General features: G+C 41.6%; 1 long non-coding RNA gene across 1 annotated transcript; it reads right to left on the bottom strand.

Moving 5' to 3' along the window:
- Positions 1 to 22200: 22200 nt before the first annotated feature.
- On the bottom strand, positions 22201 to 22646 carry LOC143973683 (uncharacterized). The gene is made up of 2 exons (XR_013272113.1): positions 22506 to 22646; positions 22201 to 22389 (listed from the first exon to the last, which is right to left on the bottom strand). It is a non-coding gene; the product is annotated as an uncharacterized LOC143973683 (long non-coding RNA).
- Positions 22647 to 23491: the final 845 nt, after the last annotated feature.

The raw sequence follows: 23491 nt of genomic DNA, 5'->3' as shown, positions 1-23491 counted from the left end.
TTTGCACAAACCAATCAATATACGTTTATTGGGATTTTTTTTTAATAAAAATATGTAGCAGAATACATATCAGCCTAAATTGATGAAGAAAATCGTCTTTAAACATTTTTTTTATTGGGTGTGTTTTATAACATAAAGTGAAAAATATTATTATTTTTTTTTCAAAATTGTTTTTTTTTTATTTTATTGTTTATAGCTCAAAAAAAAAAAAAAAATCGCAGAGGTGGTCAAATACCACTGAAAGAAAACTTTATTTGTGGGGGAAGAAAAAGACAAAAAATGCATTTGGGTGCAGCGTCCCGCCTGACCGCGCAATTGTCAGTTGGAATAACGCAGTGCCGCGAAGTTGTAACGGGCACTGGATTTCCCTTCTTCTGATCAGTGTTGGTTTTGGCTGTGTGGGTTTCCATAGGTGTCTCCCCCGGGATCTCTGCGCTCTGTGTGGTGATTCCCCTTTCTGCAGGAGCCAGAATTGGGAAGACGCATGACCGCACTTCACAGCCAGTACAGACATCAGCTAATGAAAAATGTTATTTCCTTTTATGCTTATAATTTACAGACACTTTCACCCCAGTGATACTTCCTCTGGGATTGTCAGGCAATCAGCTGGATATTGGCAAACGGCCACCGCAACCCCCTTCCCCGTCCCGCTGATGTCTACTTATACTAATTAATAGAAACCACATGTAACCTCCCCACCCCCACCCCGGGAGGGCCACATTACAACTTTCCCAGACTGCCAAATACTCTGTGGATGTCTGGGAAACCCTTCGTGACATTCGTAACGCCTAAACACAGTTTTGTAACTTTGACATGTGTTAGTGAATAAGTACATATCATCCCAACTACCAGGCGGGCTATACCATGTTTTTTTTATTATCAAAATATATATTTTTTTCAATTAGATTGATATTTCTTGCTATTACCAAGACCACCTAACAAAAAAAAAAATAAAATAAATAATAATAATACAATTTCTTTCTCCTTATCGCAGAGATACCACATATGTGTATGTAAGCCCTTGTACACACGGTCGGAGATTCCGACGGAATGTGTCCGATAGGACCGTATTGTTGGATAATCCGACTGTGTGTGGTCTCCATCGGACTGTTTCCGTCTGAATATCCAACGGACCAAGTTTTCCAACTTGTCTATTACATTTTCCGACAACATGATCCGATCAGACATACTCCGATCATGTGTAGCCTACTCCGACGGACAAAGTGCCACGCATGCTCAGATCAAATTCCTAAACCAAAGCTATTGGCTACTAGCCTGAACGTAGTCCCGTCGCAACGAAATAATGTCATCACGTTACGTACGATCGGATTTTCCGACAACTTTGTCCAACCGTGTGTATGCAACAGTTTCGGACAAAATTCGTCGGACAAAATCCAACGGATTTGGTTGTCAGAATGTCCGACCCGTGTGTACAAGGGCTTAGTTGTTGTATGTACCCGTAGTACAGCCCAGAAACAATAGTGCACATTTTGGGGTTTTTTCCTACAGCAAACACACCGACGCTAAATTGAAAAATACTTTTTTTTAATGCTACCTAAAAATACACTGACCCTGACCTTTATCTCTGACCATGACCCTTGACCCTAACCTGAATCCTAATTCTTACCCCGATACTGACCCACTTCAAATCCTGATCTAGCTGGGTTTCCCTTATTCTTTTTTTTATCTTTTTTTATTTTTTATTGAACACAACTTTGTTTACACATTTCTCCTCTAGCAAGGAGAAAAAGATCCAATGTATTATATAATGGATCCTGTATGTATACAATGTATTATATAATAAATCCTATATGTATACAATGTATTATATAATGGATCCTGTATGTATACAATGTATTATATAACGGATCCTGTATGTATACAATGTATTATATAATAAATCCTATATGTATACAATGTATTATAGAATGGATCCTGTATGTATACAATGTATTATAGAATGGATCCTGTATGTATACAATGTATTATATAACGGATCCTGTATGTATACAATGTATTATATAATGGATCCTGTATGTATACAATGTATTATATAATGGATCCTGTATGTATACAATGTATTATAGAATGGATCCTGTATGTATACAATGTATTATAGAACGGATCCTGTATGTATACAATGTATTATATAATAAATCCTATATGTATACAATGTATTATATAATGGATCCTGTATGTATACAATGTATTATATAATAAATCCTATATGTATACAATGTATTATATAATGGATCCTGTATGTATACAATGTATTATAGAATGGATCCTGTATGTATACAATGTATTATAGAATGGATCCTGTATGTATACAATGTATTATATAATGGATCCTGTATGTATACAATGTATTATATAATGGATCCTGTATGTATACAATGTATTATATAATGGATCCTGTATGTATACAATGTATTATAGAACGGATCCTGTATGTATACAATGTATTATATAATAAATCCTGTATGTATACAATGTATTATAGAACAGATCCTGTATGTATACAATGTATTATAGAATGGATCCTGTATGTATACAATGTATTATATAATGGATCCTGTATGTATACAATGTATTATAGAATGGATCCTGTATGTATACAATGTATTATAGAACGGATCCTGTATGTATACAATGTATTATATAATAAATCCTGTATGTATACAATGTATTATATAATGGATCCTGTATGTATACAATGTATTATATAATGGATCCTGTATGTATACAATGTATTATATAACGGATCCTGTATGTATACAATGTATTATATAATAAATCCTGTATGTATACAATGTATTATAGAACAGATCCTGTATGTATACAATGTATTATAGAACAGATCCTGTATGTATACAATGTATTATAGAATGGATCCTGTATGTATACAATGTATTATATAATGGATCCTGTATGTATACAATGTATTATAGAATGGATCCTGTATGTATACAATGTATTATAGAACGGATCCTGTATGTATACAATGTATTATATAATGGATCCTGTATGTATACAATGTATTATATAATGGATCCTGTATGTATACAATGTATTATATAATGGATCCTGTATGTATACAATGTATTATAGAATGGATCCTGTATGTATACAATGTATTATATAATAAATCCTGTATGTATACAATGTATTATATAATGGATCCTGTATGTATACAATGTATTATAGAATGGATCCTGTATGTATACAATGTATTATATAATGGATCCTGTATGTATACAATGTATTATATAATGGATCCTGTATGTATACAATGTATTATATAATGGATCCTGTATGTATACAATGTATTATAGAATGGATCCTGTATGTATACAATGTATTATAGAACGGATCCTGTATGTATACAATGTATTATAGAATGGATCCTGTATGTATACAATGTATTATATAATGGATCCTGTATGTATACAATGTATTATAGAATGGATCCTGTATGTATACAATGTATTATATAATAAATCCTGTATGTATACAATGTATTATATAATGGATCCTGTATGTATACAATGTATTATAGAACAGATCCTGTATGTATACAATGTGTTATATAACAGATCCTGTATGTATACAATGTATTATAGAACAGATCCTGTATGTATACAATGTGTTATATAACAGATCCTCTATGTATACAATGTATTATAGAACGGATCCTGTATGTATACAATGTATTATATAATAAATCCTGTATGTATACAATGTATTATATAATGGATCCTGTATGTATACAATGTATTATATAATGGATCCTGTATGTATACAATGTATTATATAATGGATCCTGTATGTATACAATGTATTATAGAACGGATCCTGTATGTATACAATGTATTATATAACAGATCCTGTATGTATACAATGTATTATATAATGGATCCTGTATGTATACAATGTATTATAGAACGGATCCTGTAGGTATACAATGTATTATATAATAAATCCTGTATGTATACAATGTGTTATAGAATGGATCCTGTATGTATACAATGTGTTATATAATGGATCCTGTATGTATACAATGTATTATATAATGGATCCTGTATGTATACAATGTATTATATAATAAATCCTGTATGTATACAATGTATGATAGAATGGATCCTGTATGTATACAATGTATGATAGAATGGATCCTGTATGTATACAATGTATTATAGAACAGATCCTGTATGTATACAATGTATTATATAATGGATCCTGTATGTATACAATGTATTATATAATAAATCCTGTATGTATACAATGTATTATATAATAAATCCTGTATGTATACAATGTATTATATAATGGATCCTGTATGTATACAATGTATTATAGAACGGATCCTGTATGTATACAATGTATTATAGAATGGATCCTGTATGTATACAATGTATTATAGAACAGATCCTGTATGTATACAATGTATTATATAATGGATCCTGTATGTATACAATGTATTATATAATGGATCCTGTATGTATACAATGTATTATATAATGGATCCTGTATGTATACAATGTATTATATAATGTATCCTGTATGTATACAATGTATTATATAATAAATCCTGTATGTATACAATGTATGATAGAATGGATCCTGTATGTATACAATGTATTATATAATAAATCCTGTATGTATACAATGTATTATAGAATGGATCCTGTATGTATACAATGTATTATATAATGGATCCTGTATGTATACAATGTATTATATAATGGATCCTGTATGTATACAATGTATTATATAATGGATCCTGTATGTATACAATGTATTATAGAACGGATCCTGTATGTATACAATGTATTATAGAATGGATCCTGTATGTATACAATGTATTATATAATGGATCCTGTATGTATACAATGTATTATAGAATGGATCCTGTATGTATACAATGTATTATATAATAAATCCTGTATGTATACAATGTATTATATAATGGATCCTGTATGTATACAATGTATTATAGAATGGATCCTGTATGTATACAATGTGTTATATAATGGATCCTGTATGTATACAATGTATTATATAATGGATCCTGTATGTATACAATGTATTATATAATAAATCCTGTATGTATACAATGTATGATAGAATGGATCCTGTATGTATACAATGTATTATAGAATGGATCCTGTATGTATACAATGTATTATAGAATGTATCCTGTATGTATACAATGTATTATATAATAAATCCTGTATGTATACAATGTATGATAGAATGGATCCTGTATGTATACAATGTATTATAGAACAGATCCTGTATGTATACAATGTATTATATAATGGATCCTGTATGTATACAATGTATTATATAATAAATCCTGTATGTATACAATGTATTATATAATGGATCCTGTATGTATACAATGTATTATAGAACGGATCCTGTATGTATACAATGTATTATAGAATGGATCCTGTATGTATACAATGTATTATAGAACAGATCCTGTATGTATACAATGTATTATATAATGGATCCTGTATGTATACAATGTATTATATAATAAATCCTGTATGTATACAATGTATGATAGAATGGATCCTGTATGTATACAATGTATTATAGAATGTATCCTGTATGTATACAATGTATTATATAATAAATCCTGTATGTATACAATGTATGATAGAATGGATCCTGTATGTATACAATGTATTATAGAATGGATCCTGCATGTATACAATGTATTATATAATGGATCCTGTATGTATACAATGTATTATAGAACAGATCCTGCATGTATACAATGTATTATATAATGGATCCTGTATGTATACAATGTATTATATAATAAATCCTGTATGTATACAATGTATGATAGAATGGATCCTGTATGTATACAATGTATTATATAGGATTTTTGTTGATAGAGTAGGTAAATTGTTAGGCTAGGCTGGCACCCAAGCCTGTGTTTTTATCTGGGTCAGGGTTTGAGTGACTCGGGGAGACTGGTGTCGTGTGACTCACAGGCAGCATCTCTAATACTTTCCCCTACTTCTGAAAACTTGCAGAAGATTCTAGAAGAATGGGAGGGGAGGAGAGGAGGAGCAGCCTGGAGTATTCTAACAGCCCTGACCAATCCTCAACAGATGGGTTGGCAGGCCCCCTCCAATATTCTGGGTCAGCGCCGCTGGGGCAGTGACGTTTGGGTGGAAGATGGAGATAGAGTCTTAGGCTGTTGGTGCCCCCTAGTCTGGGGGGGGGGGTGACCTCGGGCCTGGACTCGGGTGCAGAAGGGACCCTCTTTACAACACACAGAGGTGTCCTGACCAGGAGGCATAGGAGCAAGGAGAGGATAGCAGGAGAACACTGCCGGGCAAATCTCCAGGAAGGAAGACATCCAGATGGGCTGGTGAGTGTTACAGTAAGACGACTGAGAGGCATGCCTGAGAGGACTGTGTCCAAGCTGTCTGGAATGGATGCAGAGACAGTCAGGTAAGTCCCACTCTTTACCTACTTCTCCAGTGCAGGGAATTGGGGTTAGTGCAGGAAGGAATCTGTGATGGGGTTAATGTAGGTCTTCTGGTTGGGACCACTGGGGGTGTGTTGGGCTTGGCGGAATTTTTGGCAGGTTTTAGGGACTTGTTGGCCTGGTTGTGCTCGCGTTTTGGACTCCTGGGCTCACAACGTGGACTCCTGCTGCGGCCGCATCAGGCGGCTTAGGATGGGATGTTTCAGCCCTAACTCATTCTGTGTTTCCAGCACCGGTAAGCGCCACAATGAGGACTGGTGAGCAGGGGAGGAAGGATTTGGCTGTGAGTACTGACTTGTCTTCATCTTCTGCTACGGTTATTGAGTCTGAATGAATGAATGAATGAAATACTTGTATCGCGCACAATGCGAACTGAATCGCCTCTAGGCGCTGTGGCGAGCTTTGATCATCTGCTAAAAGAGGAAGGTCTTGAGTTTTTTCCTAAAAGCCAGGTGATTTTCTTCCTGGCGGATGTCGATTGGTAGAGCGTTCCATAGCCGAGGCCCTTGGACAGCGAATCTCCGATCCTCCTTGGATTTATACCGGCTTTGGGCACGAGGAGGAGGTTTTTGTTGGCTGATGGAAGACTGCGGTTTGGTGTGTAATGATTTATTTTCTCCATTAGGTATTGCGGAGCTTCTCTATGCACGCATTTGTGGGTGAGGCAAAGGGTCTTGAACGTGATCCGATTTTTTACGGTTAGCCAATGTAAGCTCCTCAGTGAAGGAGAGATGGATTCCCAGGTTTTTTTCCTGTTATCAGCCTTGCCGCCACGTTTTGGATCAGTTGTAATCGCGCAAGTTGATATTGGGGTAATCCTATGTAAAGCGAGTTTGCGTAGTCCAGTCGTGTATTAATGATTGTTCCAACTACCACTGCTTTGTCATTCTTTGGGATAAAAGGGAGGAGTCTGCGAAGCATGCGCAGCCGATGGTGAGATCCACTGACTACAGATCCTATTTGCGCATCCATTGACATTTGTGCGTCTGAAATGACCCCGAGACTCTTGGCTTTGGTCTTTGGGGAGATGGTCTGCCCAAAGACGGTTGGTGGAGACCAGGAGGCTTTGGTTGCGGGCTTATGATTTGGGTGTAAGATAAGAAGCTCTGTCTTTGATTGGTTCAGCTGGAGGGAGTTGGTGGTCATCCAGTCCTCTATTGATTTGAGGCAGTTTTCAAGTTGTTGTTGGTGATCTTTTTTTCCATTGATCCGGAAATAAAGTTGCGTGTCGTCAGCGTAAGAGTGGAAGCAGAGATCTGAGCATCTGATGATTTGAAGGAGTGGGCGAATGTAAATGTTGAAGAGAACGGGTGACAACGGAGAGCCTTGAGGGACTCCGCAGGTGACTGCCCGAGTTTTGGAGAGCAATTTTCCTAGTTTCACTGTCTGTGACCGATTTTCTAGGAAGGACGCGAACCATTGGAGATCTATGTCTTGGACTCCGGCTACTTCTGTGAGGCGGACGAGTAGAGTATTGTGATCTACTGTATCAAACGCTGCACTTAGGTCTAGCAGTACGAGGAGACACGGCTCTCCGTCATCTGCTGCTTCGAGAGCGTCATCCCAAATCTTGAGGAGAGCTGTTTCTGTTCCATGACCCGGGCGGAAGCCTGATTGCAGCGGGTCCAGGAGTTTGTGAGTATCCAGGTGAAGTTGTAACTGATGTACTACAGCTTTCTCCATGATCTTAGAAATGGTGTTGAGGCTTGTAATCGGCCTACGGTTGTTTGGGTCCTGAGGGTCCAGGTTTGGTTTCTTGAGTAGAGGTTTGACGATGCCTTGTTTGAGGATGCTGGGAACAATCCCTTCGTGGAATGATCGGTTTATGAGGTGGGTTATGGTTGGAGCCACGATGTCTACGGTAATTGGGGATAGTGAAAATTTCGGCGGTTTCGGTATGTTGGTGCAGACGTCGCAGACTGAGAAGGCTAGTGGCTCGGAATCGTGCAAGACCAAGGAGTCAGAGGACGATGGGAGTCCGCCTGGCGGATTCAGCAAAATGCAAGGTCTAGTGCTTTGAGGGCCCTTTGTGGGGTTCACCTTAAGCAAGAAGTCAGGGGAAAAAAATCAGGTGGGCGAATATGTGGAAATATTCTCCCTTGGACATGTTTAAAGTGATTGTAAAGCTACTTTTTTTGCTTTTTAAAAATAACAAACATGTCATACTTACCTCCACTGTGCAGTTGGTTTTGCACAGAGTGGCCCCGATCCGCCTCTTCTGGGGTCCCTCTTCGGCTCCCCCCCACATTGTATAACCCCCTAGGAGAAGCGCTCTCCCGGGGGATTACCTTGCAGGCGCGCTCCCGAGTCTAGCCTTCGGCGTCCATAGACCCCGAATGTAGGACTCAGCCCTGGCCCCAGGCGTCCGCGTCATTTGGTTTGATTGACAGCATTGGGAGCCAATGGCTGCACTGCTATCAATCTATCCAAACAAGAGCCGGGACCCCGGGCAGAGGAAGAGCGCGTCTCCGCCGTGGGAAATTACAGGACTCAGGTGAGTTAAAGGGGGGGGGGGCTCACTAGAAGAAGTTTTTTCCCCATAGGATGCATTAAGGCGAAAAAACACAAGGGTTTTTTACAACCTCTTTAATATAGAAAAAAACAAGGTGTACGAAAGCGAGAAGGAGGAGGAGCTTATCCCTCTGACCTTTTCTGATCAGTTTTTGATCTGCTGATGTAGAGCTGGATACTATCTGATCAGTTAGGAAAGGGTTTTGCTGTGAAATTGTTTAAAGTGCTTCTGGAGACAGTGTGCTCGGTTCCTGCTGTACAGTGCCATGTACAGGTCAGGGGGTCTGTGCAGGGGCCATTGTTGCAGCTACAGAAGCGGGTTTGAGGTCAGGCCGTTTTTTAACATCTGCTGTAATGTTGTCCGTTGTTCTTTACTTGTTTTTTTATGCTCGTCTTTTGGGCTCCATGATTTCTTTTTTTTTTCCTTGTTGATGGCCTTCCTCAGGGCCTTTATGTGTTTTTTGGGAGTCTCTTATGGTTTCTGGGGGACGATCCGGGTGGATGCACGCCCTGAAGGTAGACAACTTGTCATTTAACGGGCCGAGGCTGTCTTAAAGTGGTTGAGTATTAGAAACATGATATGGGGCTGTGTTCTCCAATAATTCCATTATTTTTCCAGAGTTGACAAGCCCCCCCGATGTTTTGGTGCTCCACATTTGGTGGACACATACCTCGATCCCGCGTGACGTTACATTTGAGTGCCTTGCGTCTGGATACCCTTTCCACTCTGCGCTGATTCACGTGGGGATTTTGGCGCCAAGCTCCAACGCCGTACGCCGCCCGGGCCGGGGCGGCCCTCCTCATCTATTATGTGAGCCTGACCCTGGGAGGGACCTGCATGTGCGTTGGACACTGATATGCACCATCGTCCACTGCCACAACCTACAAAGAGAGGGGGGGCAGCAATGGGACTTTATATGAAACAACACATTGAAGGTCAATTAAATCAATCAATAAAATAGTATTTTATTGGCGATGCACGGGGAGATACTACAATAAGTTAACAATACGTCAATATTATAATACATAGACATAAACAGAAAAATGTACAATAAAATATATATAAATAAAATAATAAATAATAAATAACTAGTAATAAATAATAATAGATGGATAATAAATAAATAAGAAACATGTATGATAGTAACATAAATCAATTCATATTGTATAGGCGTTAATGTATATATTTCATATTGTAGTAACATAATTACACATAAATAGTAGCAGATCAATAGTATATCCCAAAGTGCATATACAGTGGAGACCAATAAAATGAATTGATGATTTAAATCAATAAATCAAACCCATGAGGGAGTCTTGGTTGTTGGGGCATAACATCCACTGGTAAAAAACTCGTAAAAAGCTTGACGCGTTTCGTGGACTGTTTCCACTCATCAGGAGCCGCTATAAAAATTGGGGGTACCTGTGGCAAAACTATACTGAGTATTAAAAATCAATGATAATTGATTATACAGTGAAAAAGGGGGGAACATACAAAGTGGTCCCATCCGCTCTTACCTATAGAATAACAAAAGATGCATCTAGATCTCATGGTAGTAAAGGTTTTACATCAGAGGCACTATGGAGGGGGAATCTGCATCTTTCCGGGAGTTGAGGTAGCATCCAAGAAGCCGGCAAGCATGCCAGAGAGTGAATGCCACAACCTTTTGAGCTGCACATTTGGACACGGCGCACATGACAATGGGCCCTACCACTCATAGGGTAATTATTTTGGGGTCACAGGAATGTTTGTATCAATACTTTCACTGGCACTCTGCCCCTTTGGGCAACATGCATTATGGATTCTGCCATATTTGTTTTATTGTTTTATCTTATTATTTCATTTTTTCTCTGTTTTTCACTCTGGGTTATGGCTCGTTGATACTCTTTGAGCAATATCACTCATCCCTTCACTCCCTATCCTTCTCATCCTTTTTTTAACAGCAACATGTTATACTATTTATACCAGAATACCTTTTTATGCAAGTCATTTAATATATTACCCCTTTTAGATACGTTTGGTGCCATTACCCTCACTATCACCTACATTTTTCACACAGAGACTTGTATGTTTTAGCCCTTGTACACACGGGCCGGACATTCCGACAACAAAATCCGTCGGATTTTTTCTGACGGATTTTGTCTGAAATTGGTGTTGCATACACACGGTCGGACAAAGTTGTCGGAAAATCCGATCGTCTGGAGCGTGGTGACGTTCGGTCGTTGCGACGGGACTACATTGCAGCTAGTAGCCAATAGCTTTGGTCTCGTAATTTGATCTGAGCATGCGTGGCACTTTGTCCGATCGGAATTCTCTACAAACGATCAGACAAAGTCCGATCGGATCATGTTGTAGGAAAATTTTATATCCAGCTCTCAAACTTTGTTGGTCGGACATTCCGACGGAAAAAGTCCGATGGAGCCCACACACAGTCGGATTATCCGACAACGCGGTCCGATCGGACATTTTCCGTCGGAATGTCCGACCATGTGTACAAGGGCTTAGGGCTACTTTGTTGGCGTCCGTTACACATATGGCTCCATTCCTCAGCTCCCGAGACAAACCACAGCGGCCCTTGACCTGCGGGTCGCATGGCTTTGATCTTAGCCCTATGTAAGTAATGGGGATTGGAATTCTCTTCCCTCTTTTATGCAATCCTCTCACCTCGCAGTAAAAAGGGTCGCTGGTTCGAATCCCAACCATGACACTACCTGCCTGGAGTTTGCATGTTCTCCCTGTGCCTGCGTGGGTTTCCTCCGGGTACTCCCGTTTCCTCCCACAGTACAAAGCTCCTGTACACACGGTCGGACATTCTGCCAACCAAATCCGTTGGATTTTGCCCGTCGGATGTTGTCCGTCGGATCTTGTCCGAAACTGTTGCATACACACGGTCAGACTAAGTTGTCGAAAAATCCGATCATTCAGAACGTGATGATGTAATTTCGTTACGACGGGACTACGTTCAGGCTAGCAGCCAATAGCTTTGATGTAGGAATTTGATCTGAGCATGCGTGGCACTTGGACCGATCAAAATTCTCTACACGTGATCGGAGTATGTCCGATCGAACCAGTTGGTCGGAAAATATTTCCAACAAGTCGGAAAATTGGGTCCGACGGATATTCCGACGGAATCAGTCCGATGCAGACCACACACAGTCGGATTATCCGACGACACGGTCCGATAGGACACATTCCCGACGGATTCTCCGACCGTGTGTACAAGGGCAAAGACATGCAGGTAGGTTAATTTGCTTCTGTGCAAAATTGGCCCTAGTATATGAATGGGGACCTTGGATTGTGGGCTCCTTGAGAGTATGGACCAATGTGAGTGTGCAACGTACAGGGATAGGGACAGTTGTAGACACCTCACTCAGGTTGAACTGGATGGACTGGTGTCTTTATTCAACCTTACAATGTAACTATACACACATATACTTTCTTCTGAGACATGCTGACACATCCGCTCCCGAGGAAGCGGCCTTTGCCGCGAAACGCGTTGAGCATTTCAGGATGTAGCCATGCTCTGACATACTACTTGTTTACGTATCCTACACTTGATATCCCTGACTGTTCTCAACACCCTCAGACTATAGAATACATAATTCTCCTTACATATTGTTAATCAGATTGGACAACTAGATCATTTTTGTGTAATACATGAATTATAATCTATTTATGTTTTGCATACATTATACCTTGTCTATACATATATATATATAAGAATTTTCTACACTGGAAATGTGCTGCTATACCATCTTTATACCAAGTGTAATATGTTTATGCCATTGTATACATATGGAATTAAAGTGTTTGTATAGTTTTTTAGTTTTTTAATTTTTTTTAATAACAAACATGTTGTACTTACCTCCACAGTGCAGTTCGTTTTGCACAGAGTGGCCCCCGATCCTGCTGTTCTGGGGTCCCACGGCGGCTGTCTCAGATCCTCCCCGCAATAAATAACCCCCTCAGGAAGCTCTCTCCCGAGGGGGTTACCTTGTGGGCGCGCTCCCGTCTCATACACTCTGCATCCATAGACACAGAGTGTATGTCTCGGTCCCGCCACCCCCGCCAGTGGCTGCGTCATTTGGATTTGATTGACAGCAGCGCTGCTATCAATCTATCCAATGAAGAGCCGAGAAGACCCGAGAAGCCAGCGTGTTCTCGGTGCTGGACTTTCAGATGGTTTAAGGTGATGCATTAAGGTGAAAAAAAAAAAAGCTTTACAACCCCTTTAACCACTTGCCGACCAGCACACGCCGATGTACGTCGACAGAATGGCACAGGCAGGCAAATGGGCGTACATGTACGTCCCTTTAAATTTGCCGCCCTGCCATCGGGGAACCCCCCGTGAGTCCGGTCGCGGGACCCGCAGACTCGATTGCCGCGAGAATACCCGCGATCGTCTCAGGGAGCGGCCAAATGAAGAAATGCCGTTGTAAACAGCATTTCTCCGTTCTGCCTAGCAACTAGTGACGCTGATCTCTGCTCCATGTGATTGGAGCAGAGATCAGTGTTCACTAAATGAAAGCCCAACCCCCCCCCCACAGTTAGTAACACACCCCTAGGAACACTTAACCCCTACACTGCCACCCACTGGTTAACCCCTTCACTGCCAGTGTCATTTACACAGGAATCACTGCATTTATATAGCACTGATTACTGTATAAATGACAGTGGTCTCAAAAATGTGTCAAAAATGTCTGATGTGTCCCCCACAATGTCGCAGTCACAATAAAAATCGCTGATCGCCGCCATTACTAGTTAAAAAAAAAAAATAATAAAAAATTATTAATAAAAATGCTATAAAACTATCCCTATTTTGTAAACGCTATAACTTTTGCGCAAACCAATCAATAATCGCTTATTGCGATTTTTTTACCAAAAATATGTAGAAGAATACGTATCGACCTAAACTGAGGGAAAAAAAATGTTTTTTTATATATTTTTGGGGGATATTTATTATAACAAAAAGTAAAAAATAATGCGTTTTTTTCAAAATTGTAGCTCTATTTTTGTTTATAGCGCAAAAAATAAAAAACGCAGAGGTGATCAAATACCACCAAAAGAAAGCTCTATTTGTGGGAAAAAAAGGACGCCAATTTTGTTTGGGAGCCACGTCGCACGACCGCGCAATTGTCAGTTAAAGCGATGCAGTGCCGAATCGCAAAAAGTGGTCTGGTCTTTGACCAGCAAATTGGTCCGGGGCTGAAAGTGGTTAATATGTAACATGCAATCATTGCAATGTGCTAAGTTTATACATTTTTATGATAATAAAACATGTTATTATACATTTGATACTGTCAATTGCCTCCTTCAAAGTCCCAATTCTCTCCCCCCTTATTTTATGTTTGATTCATGAATTCCTCTGTGTTGTCATTGTGTTGGTCGGACATTGTAGCCCGACGGATTTTGGCGTCATGCTCGCTCTGTTGAGCGCCTGAATAAAGCCAGGATTACGGTGGACATGGAGGTAGGACGGTTTTGTGGATCATCTCTGAGGCTTTGGGATTTGGCACCGGGAACTACAAAGTACTAATCTGAAGCTCATCTGGAACACTTGGCATCTTGGTCCACATTTTACTCCTGTAAGCACTGGACAGAACTTGGAAAACCTTGGCATGCCTCTGTGTTCCTCAGTTCAATGCTCTGGGTCTCTTACTATGTGGTTCCAGATGAAGACCTTCTAACCCCAATTCTGTTTGCATCGCTTATTTGGAGGCAGGCCAAGGCTATATATATATATATATATATATATATATATATATATATATATATATATATATATATATATGAATACACTACCGTTCAAACAATTTTGTGTTTTCCATGAAAAGTCACACTTATTCACCACCATACGTTGTGAAATGAATAGAAAATAGAGTCAAGACATTGACAAGGTTAGAAATAATGATTTGTATTTGAAATAACATTGTTTTTACATCAAACTTTGCTTTCGTCAAAGAATCCTCCTTTTGCAGCAATTATAGCATTGCACACCTTTGGCATTCTAGCTGTTAATTTATTGAGGTAAGCTGGAGAAATTGCACCCCACGCTTCTAGAAGCAGCTCCCACAAGTTGGATTGGTTGGATGGGCACTTCTGGCGTACCATACGGTCAAGCTGCTCCCACAACAGCTCAATGGGGTTCAGATCTGGTGACTGTGCTGGCCACTCCATTACCGATAGAATACCAGCTGCCTGCTTCTGCTGTAAATAGTTCTTGCACAATTTGGAGGTGTGTTTAGGGTCATTGTCCTGTTGTAGGATGAAATTGGCTCCAATCAAGCGCTGTCCACTGGGTATGGCATGGCGTTGCAAAATGGAGTGATAGCCTTCCTTATTCAGAATCCCTTTTACCCTGTACAAAGCTCCCACCTTACCAGCACCAAAGCAACCCCAGACCATCACATTACCTCCACCATGCTTAACAGATGGCGTCAGGCATTCTTTCAGCATCTTTTCATTTGTTCTGCGTCTCACAAACGTTCTTCTTTGTGATCCAAACACCTCAAACTTGGATTCATCCGTCCACAACACTTTTTTCCAGTCTTCCTCTGTCCAATGTCTGTGATCTTTTGCCCATCTTAATCTTTTTCTTTTATTGGCCAGTCTCAGATATGGCTTTTTCTTTGCCACTCTGCCCTGAAGCCCAAAATCCCGCAGCCGCCTCTTCACTGTAGATGTTGACACTGGTGTTTTGCGGGTACTATTTAATGAAGATGCCAGTTGGGGACCTGTGAGGCGTCTGTTTCTCAAACTAGAGACTCTAATGTGCTTATCTTCTTGCTTAGTTGTGCAACGCGGCCTCCCACTTCTTTTTCTACTCTGGTTAGAGCCTGTTTGTGCTGTCCTCTGAAGGGAGTAGTACACACCGTTGTAGGAAATCTTCAATTTCTTTGCAATTTCTCGCATGGAATAGCCTTCATTTCTAAGAACAAGATGAGACTGTCGAGTTTCAGATGAAAGTTCTCTTTTTCTGGCCATTTTGAGCGTTTAATTGACCCCACAAATGTGATGCTCCAGAAACTCAATCTGCTCACAGGAAGGTCAGTTTTGTAGCTTCTGGAAGGAGCTAGACTGTTTTTAGATGTGTGAACATGATTGCACAAGGGTTTGCTAATCATCAATTAGCCTTCTGAGCCAATGAGCAAACACATTGTACCATTAGAACACTGGAGTGATAGTTGCTGGAAATGGGCCTCTATACACCTATGTAGATATTGCACCAAAAACTAGACATTTGCAGTTAGAAAAGTTAGGACTAGTTTAAAGTTAGCTTCATTGAAAAGTACAGTGCTTTTCCTTCAAAAATAAGGACATTTCAATGTGACCCCAAACTTTTGAACGGTAGTGTATGTCCCAGCAAATTGTTTTTTTAAATTCTTTCTGCGCACTCCAAGCATTCCAAACAGCCTTAACTCATAGATGATAATACCCCGGAGAGAAAGCATTCTTTATATGCTGTAGATTCAAGCGGTATGGTAATCGTTATAACAACATTTTTTCCCTTTTCTGACATTCAGGACAAATATAAACATACTTGTACAGCCTTCTTTACTTTTCTACAGATCCATTATTTTGCATTACAGTGGAACCTTGGATTACGAACATAATCCGTTCCAGGAGAATGCTTATAATCCAAAGCACTCACATATCAAAGTGAGTTTGCCCATAGAAGTCAATGGAAACGAAGATAATTCGTTCCACATTGACTTCTATTGCATGCAATACTGCACGTGGCCAGAGGTGTGGGGGGGGGGCGTCGGAGAGCCTCGGAAATACTCTGGGACAGCTCGGCTGAACTTGGAAAGGCTCGAAAACACTCGGGAACTGAGTATTTCTGAGTATTTCTGAGTGATTCCGAGTATTTCCGAATGGCTCGGAACCATTTAGAGTGTCACGGCGCCCCCGTACGTCTGGCCAAATGCGGTACTGCACACCCCATTGGTTTGAATCCTGCTCGTTTTGCGAGACAACACTCGCAAACCGAGTAAGGATTTTTTTTTAAAAAGTTGCTCGTCTTTCAAAATGCTCGTTAACCGCGTTACTCCTAAACCAAGGTTCTACTGTATCTCCTACCAAAGATCTTACAGTTAATGACTTTACACTCTTTGAGAGAATATGTAGAGGAGGCTTATCTAAAAAAAAGCTTCATTTGTAACATTTATAAGCTACCAATTGAAGTTTTGGAAGACTTCTTTCTGAAACATCTTTATATGAGGATGTAGGCAGGTGGCCTAATGTGTATTTAGGTATGGGGAGAAGGCTTAATGTTTTGCCACCTTTCCCCAGGGTGTTTGTGGAATTTCGCTGGGGTCCATCCTCCCTCCTGTGCTCTATAAAAGGGAAGAGGCCCGAAAATTTTGGGGGGGCTTCGTGAACACTCGGGGAAACGCATGGGGAATAAACACACTTGGAGACTTGCTGGGACCTATGGTCCGCTCTGGAACGCCGATTCCCTGGAAGAACCCTGGAACATGGACTTCTCTGTTAGAGCATAGCCAAGCCTGGACTTTTCTCGAAGAGACTTCACCTTGTGCAGGTAACCTTGGGCAGCCACTGTTAGGTTTATCTAGGAAAAGAACGTTATTGCATATCATATATGTGCTGCCAAGTTTCCAGTAAAAGTTTATTCAACTACTCAGAGCCTGGTCTGAAGTTTCTCAAAGGAGTACACATGAGGTCTTGGCATATCAATAAAGAACTTGGGTCCACAACCACAGTATGGGGCATGTGTAACACCACTACGACAGCAATTCATTCTACAAGAAGGAAGATGCAGTTGTCATAAGTAATTGCAAGGAGAAACCTGCTACCTGGTTAGGTGACGGGCTCTCCAGTAGAGAGGGGGCCGGTACCTTGACTCCCTCCCTAGCTGTCCGTTTCTGCCAGGCACCAGGAGTGGACCAGCATCACAGGGATCTATGGCCTAGTCACTTGATATGGAAAGAGAAGAATTAAAGAGGAAGTAAACCCTGATGGGTTTACTTCCTCTTTGTCTCCCTGCAAAGGTAAAGCATAATGGACTACTATGCATCGCATCGCATCGCATCGCATAGTAGCCCATTATGTGTCACTTACCTGACACAGGAGCCAGCGAAGTCACCGCTGTCCCCTGTAGTTCCAAGAGTCCATCTTCTTGGTGGGTCTCGCTGCTCCGGCGCTGTGATTCGCCGGAGCAGCGATGATGTCACTCCCGCACATGCGCACGGGAGCCGACACTCGCGGCATATCGCTGCGATCTGCGGCTTGCCCAGAACGCCTGCGCGCCGCTGTCTACCGCGAATGCGCCGTAGACAGCGGTGAATGTCTTCAGGTAAATATCTCCTAAACCGTATAGGTTAAGGAGATATTATATAGGTTAAGTCCGCCGTACTATCCGCCCTACTTTTGAAATGAACGGACTCGCCCACACACGCGGAGGAAAGTCCGCTCATTTAGAGCGCGTCTCCAGGTAGACGGGGCCCGCGAAGGAGACGTCGCTGGCCCCGCCGCCTAGTATGGACTTAAAGGGGAACCCCAACGCCGAAAAAAATCGGTTTGGGGGTCCCCCCAAAGTCCACAGCAGACCCTTGTCCGAGCACGCTACCCGGCCGGCCAGGAAAGGGGGGCGAGCGAGCGCCCCCCCTCCTGAGCTGTACCAGGCCGCGTGCCCTCAACATGGGGGGGTGCCTTGGGGAAGGGGGTGCCACGCGGCCTCCCCACCCCAAAGCACTTTGTCCCCATGTTGATGAGGACAAGGGCCTCTTCCCGACAACCCTGGCCGTTGGTTGTCGGGGTCTGCGGGCGGGGGGCTTATCGGAATCCGGGAGCCCCCTTTAATAAGGGGGCCCCCGGATACCGGCCCCCCACCATATGTGAATGAGTATGGGGTACAATATACCTCTACCCATTCACCTGTAAAATAAACGTACAAAAAAAAACACAACACACGAGATAAAATACTTTATTGCACAGCTCCGGGGGTCTTCCGTCTTTGGGGGTCTTCTCGCCGGACTCCTCCGCTATCTTCTTGTAGCTCTTTTGCTAGCGGAGGAGTCTGGCTTTCTTCCTCGCCGCCGGCCTCTTCTCCCGACTTCGGGGGTCTTGTCCCCCTCTTCGGTTCTTCTGCCGGGCCACCGTGCCTTCTTTTAGCTCTTTTACAGGCGGTGGCCCGGTCTTCTGTCGCCGCCGCCGCAGTAGTAGGAAAAAAGAAGGGGGGGGGGTGGAGGATTTGGGACTTTATATGAGGCTAGGGCATACACTGTACCCCGTAGAATGCCTCCATCCCTATTGGATTGATATGGAAAGGGAGTTTGGGACTTTATATGAAGCATGCGGCCGAAATAAACAACATGAACAGAGAATGACTGGTGGGTATATAATGATAGATAATAGCATTTTTCCATATGATTGCACTATTATGGTGCACCATCACATCTTTGTATCTTATGTCTATTAGAAGATCACCAATTTTTACAATACTTATACCCAATTTGCCATTAAGTACACTAATATGGATTACTGTGTGATCTTCCTATTTCCTATCACTGACTTTTTAACACATATCAGAAATACCTTTTTATTTTGTATTATTATTATTATTTTATAATTTTTTTTTTATTATTCTATTTTATTTTTAACATTTTCACACTTTAGGTCAGTGATTCTCAACCAGGATTAAGTGGAACCCTAGGGTTCCTCGAGAGGTTGCTAGGGATTCCTTCAGCATTGAGCAATTTCTGCCTCTAATGCCCCGCACACACGATCGGACTATCCGGTGGACTTGTCCGGTGGAATTGTGTGTCCCAAAAGTCCGGCGGACTTAGAAAGAAGTTTTGACTCAAAATTGTCCGCTAGACTCGGCAGTCCGGCGGACAATCTGCCCGTCTGTGTGCTAGTCCGCTGGACTTTTGAAATGAACGGACTTGCCCACACACGGAGAAAAGTCTGTTAATTTTGAACGCGGCTCCAGGTAGACGGAACTAGTGAAGGAAGTCAATGTCGCCGCCTCCATCGACGAGAGTGACACGTCGCTAGCCCCGTCACCTGATATGGACTTAAAGGGGAAGCCCTACGCCGAAAAAAACAGCGTGGGGGTCCCCCCAAAGTCCATATCAGACCTTTATCCGAGCACACAGCCCGGCCGGTCAGGAGAGGAAGAGAAGAAGGTGGTGACGGCAGCATCGGCGGCGACAGCGACAGAAGACCGGGCCAACGCTAGTAAAAGAGCTGGAAGAAGAAAGCGGAGGCCCGGCAGAAGAACCAAAGAGGGGGACAAGACCCCTGAAGAGCGGGACAAGACCCCGAAGTCGGAAGAAGACCCCCGGACGGCAGCGGTGACGACGAAGAAGAAAGCTGGGCTCCTCCGCTAGTAAAAGAGCTAGCAAAAGAGCTGAAGATAGCAGAGGAGTCCGGTGAGAAGACCCCCCAAGATGGAAGACCACCGGAGCTGTATAATAAATGATTTAAAAAACTTGTGTTTTTTTCTATGTACACATTTTTCACCAGGTGAATGGGTAGGGGTACATTCGCTAGTCCCGTCTACCTGGGGCCGCATTCAAAATTAACGGACTTTTCTCCGTGTGTGGGCAAGTCCGTTCATTTCAAAAGTCCGATGTACTCCTGCCATAGTCCGGTGGATTGTCTGCCAGACCTAGTCCACCGGTAAAGTCCGGTCGTGTGTGGGCAGGTCCGCTCATTCGGAAAGTCCGGCGGACCTCCGCTGCAAAGTCCGGCGGTTTGTGCACCAGACTAAGTCCGCCGGATAGTCTGATCATGTGTACGCGGCATTAGATAAGTTCCCACTGACACCATTGATCTTTTTATCTATCTGTAAGGGGGTAATTCTTCCCAATGACCACACGTGTAAGGACCATTCTTCCCACTGACTATCACACTAATGTATCATGAGTTGTAGATTTCTCATTTTTAGCAGGGGGTTCCCCGAGACCGGAGAACTATTTCAAGGGTTCCTCTGTGTTGAAAAGGTTGAGAAAGGCTGCTTTAGGTTTTTTGGGTTGCCGTTCCTCAGTTATCTCCCTTCCATATTGGTTTTCCACTCTGGGTCCTCGGGGATATACCGCCTCAGCTCCCGGCAGGATGACTATCTCCCCAGTTGATCCTGGCCCATTGCGCTCTCACATACAATCACAGCTCAATTGTAAATTGTCTATGGGGCATATATCTATATTATTGTTGTTATGTATATCAACCCCTGTTATACCTGCCTCCTAAGACCCTCTTTGTTCCAAATCCCCCTCTTGTAATTGGCCAGTTTCACCAATTTATTCTACGTTATATTTATAGATTGTTGCATCTGCTCCTGAAGATTGGAGATATCCATGAAATGCGTCGAGCTATATAGATGCCTAGAATACCAATTTTATCCAAGAGCGATATTCCACAACATGTTTATTATCCTGTGGTATTTATTGGCCTCTACCAAGTTATGTATGAACTTATTACAATCCGTGAGCATAGAATTTGTTATCTGGTGGTCTCCCTCTTTCCTGTTATTGTATTGTTCATGTCATGGACCATTCATGTTACCTACGTTATATTTATTACTATATGGTTGTTATGTCTAATAAACCTTATAATCATGTTACCAGTTCGTGTTATGTTACTATGTACATGCCATAACACTATGTGATTGGGTTATCTATCATTATATACCCACCAGCTATTCTCTGTTCATGTTGTTTATTTCGCGGCCGCATGCTTCATATAAAGTCCCAAACTCCCTTCCAATATCAACCCTTAATTAGTAGGACATAACGTGGACAGCACTGGAGCACTTGTAATAGATGTCCCAGGCCAGGCAAACCTTAACTCTGTGCAGCAGGGGGTTAACAAGAAGAACATTCACTGAGATCCTGAGGTCTGTACATACTGTGTCCCTCAAGCTTGGAATGTCTCCCTCCCCCTCTGTGAGACCACCAAGCCAGATCTCCACTGGTATCCCTCTTTGGCTTCTCAAGAGTTTCTGGCTAGATGGGCCCCCTCAGCTAAGCATTGCTGGGACCTCAATGAGCATAGCGGGAGCCCGGCAGTGATCAAGACCACTGGGCACTCGCATCGGCTCAGTGGGCAAGCAGGGGGCGCGCGTCCCTAGTAGCCGAAATTGTACAGAAAGGAGAAAAACCCCCAATAAAACTGGACTTTATAAGTGACTGAAAACACAAGTAACGGATATTATTACAATATTTTATTAAATACAAAAATTATCTTTAAATATGCATATAAAGCATTTAGAAAAATGCATCATCACAAACAGCACAATATGATACATAAAATGGCTCAAGCACACGTCCAGCCCGACCATCGTTTCAGGCAGATCTTGCCCTTCTTCAGGGGATTTCTAGACCTTACACAGAGCCCACTAATAAAAAAAAACACATATAAATATTAATGTATTAATTCACTTACTACTTACATTTAACAAAATATATCATAGTCAGAAGCACGGAGAGACGTATACAAGTTTTTTTACATTACCAATAAAATTTGAATCTGTCTGATATTCCACGTGACATGTGATGATTCGAGACCCAGACTAGCTGGTGTTCCTATGACCCTGAACGCCAATGAACCCCAACAAGGGTCACATAAATGGTCCACCCCAACCTGCCAGAAAAGGTCAAATAGATGTTCTGAAAACAAAAAACAAAAAAAAAAACACAATTAATCTTATCCATCCATATATATATATATATATATATATATATATATATATATATATATATATATATATATATATATATATATATATATATATATATACATACATACCCATGTACTCCCATATCTTTACCTCCATCTCCTCTCACGAACACATCTACCCTTACATGACCAAAAAAATCCATATCCAGGGGCGGACTGACCATTGGGCCACTCCGGCACTGCCCTAGGCCCACCGTACCACTAGGGGGCCCCATCAGGGTTGCCAACCTCAGTAAAACCAGGGACAGTATGTAAAAATCTGTGTTTTTTTTTTTTACATCTGTCTCAGAAATGTCCCTTACCGACATCCTTTTGGTCTAAAAATCCTTAGATTATAGCTGCCCCACCTCTCCAGTACCTTCTCAGCCAATAGAAACATGTCTGTGTATACTGTGTGTACATGTCTGTGCATACTGTGTGATTGTATACTGTGTGTGTGTGTGTGTTTGTGTATACTGTGTGGCCCCATAATGTCTGATTGCCTGGGGGGCCCCATAATCTCCTATTGCCTGGGGGCCCCATGAGTTGTCAGTCCGCCCCTGTCCATATCCACACATATAAACGCACCAAAAACAAAAACACACACATGAACATGTCCACAAAAAAACCCTACCTATACTCACTCCTACATACACTCAAAACAACTCACATACATACCTGTCACATACAAATACATCCATATGGCCAAGAAAAAAAAAAAATAATAATTATAAATCATTTTATATATACCTCAATTAGATATATGTCTCAAAATATCCCAC

This window comes from Lithobates pipiens, unplaced genomic scaffold (assembly GCF_037356315.1).
Source record: "Lithobates pipiens isolate NorthernLeopardFrog02 unplaced genomic scaffold, aLitPip1_a1.2 Scaffold_92, whole genome shotgun sequence".
NCBI classification, from domain to species: domain Eukaryota; kingdom Metazoa; phylum Chordata; class Amphibia; order Anura; family Ranidae; genus Lithobates; species Lithobates pipiens.
This window is presented reverse-complemented; position numbering and strand designations above follow the sequence as displayed.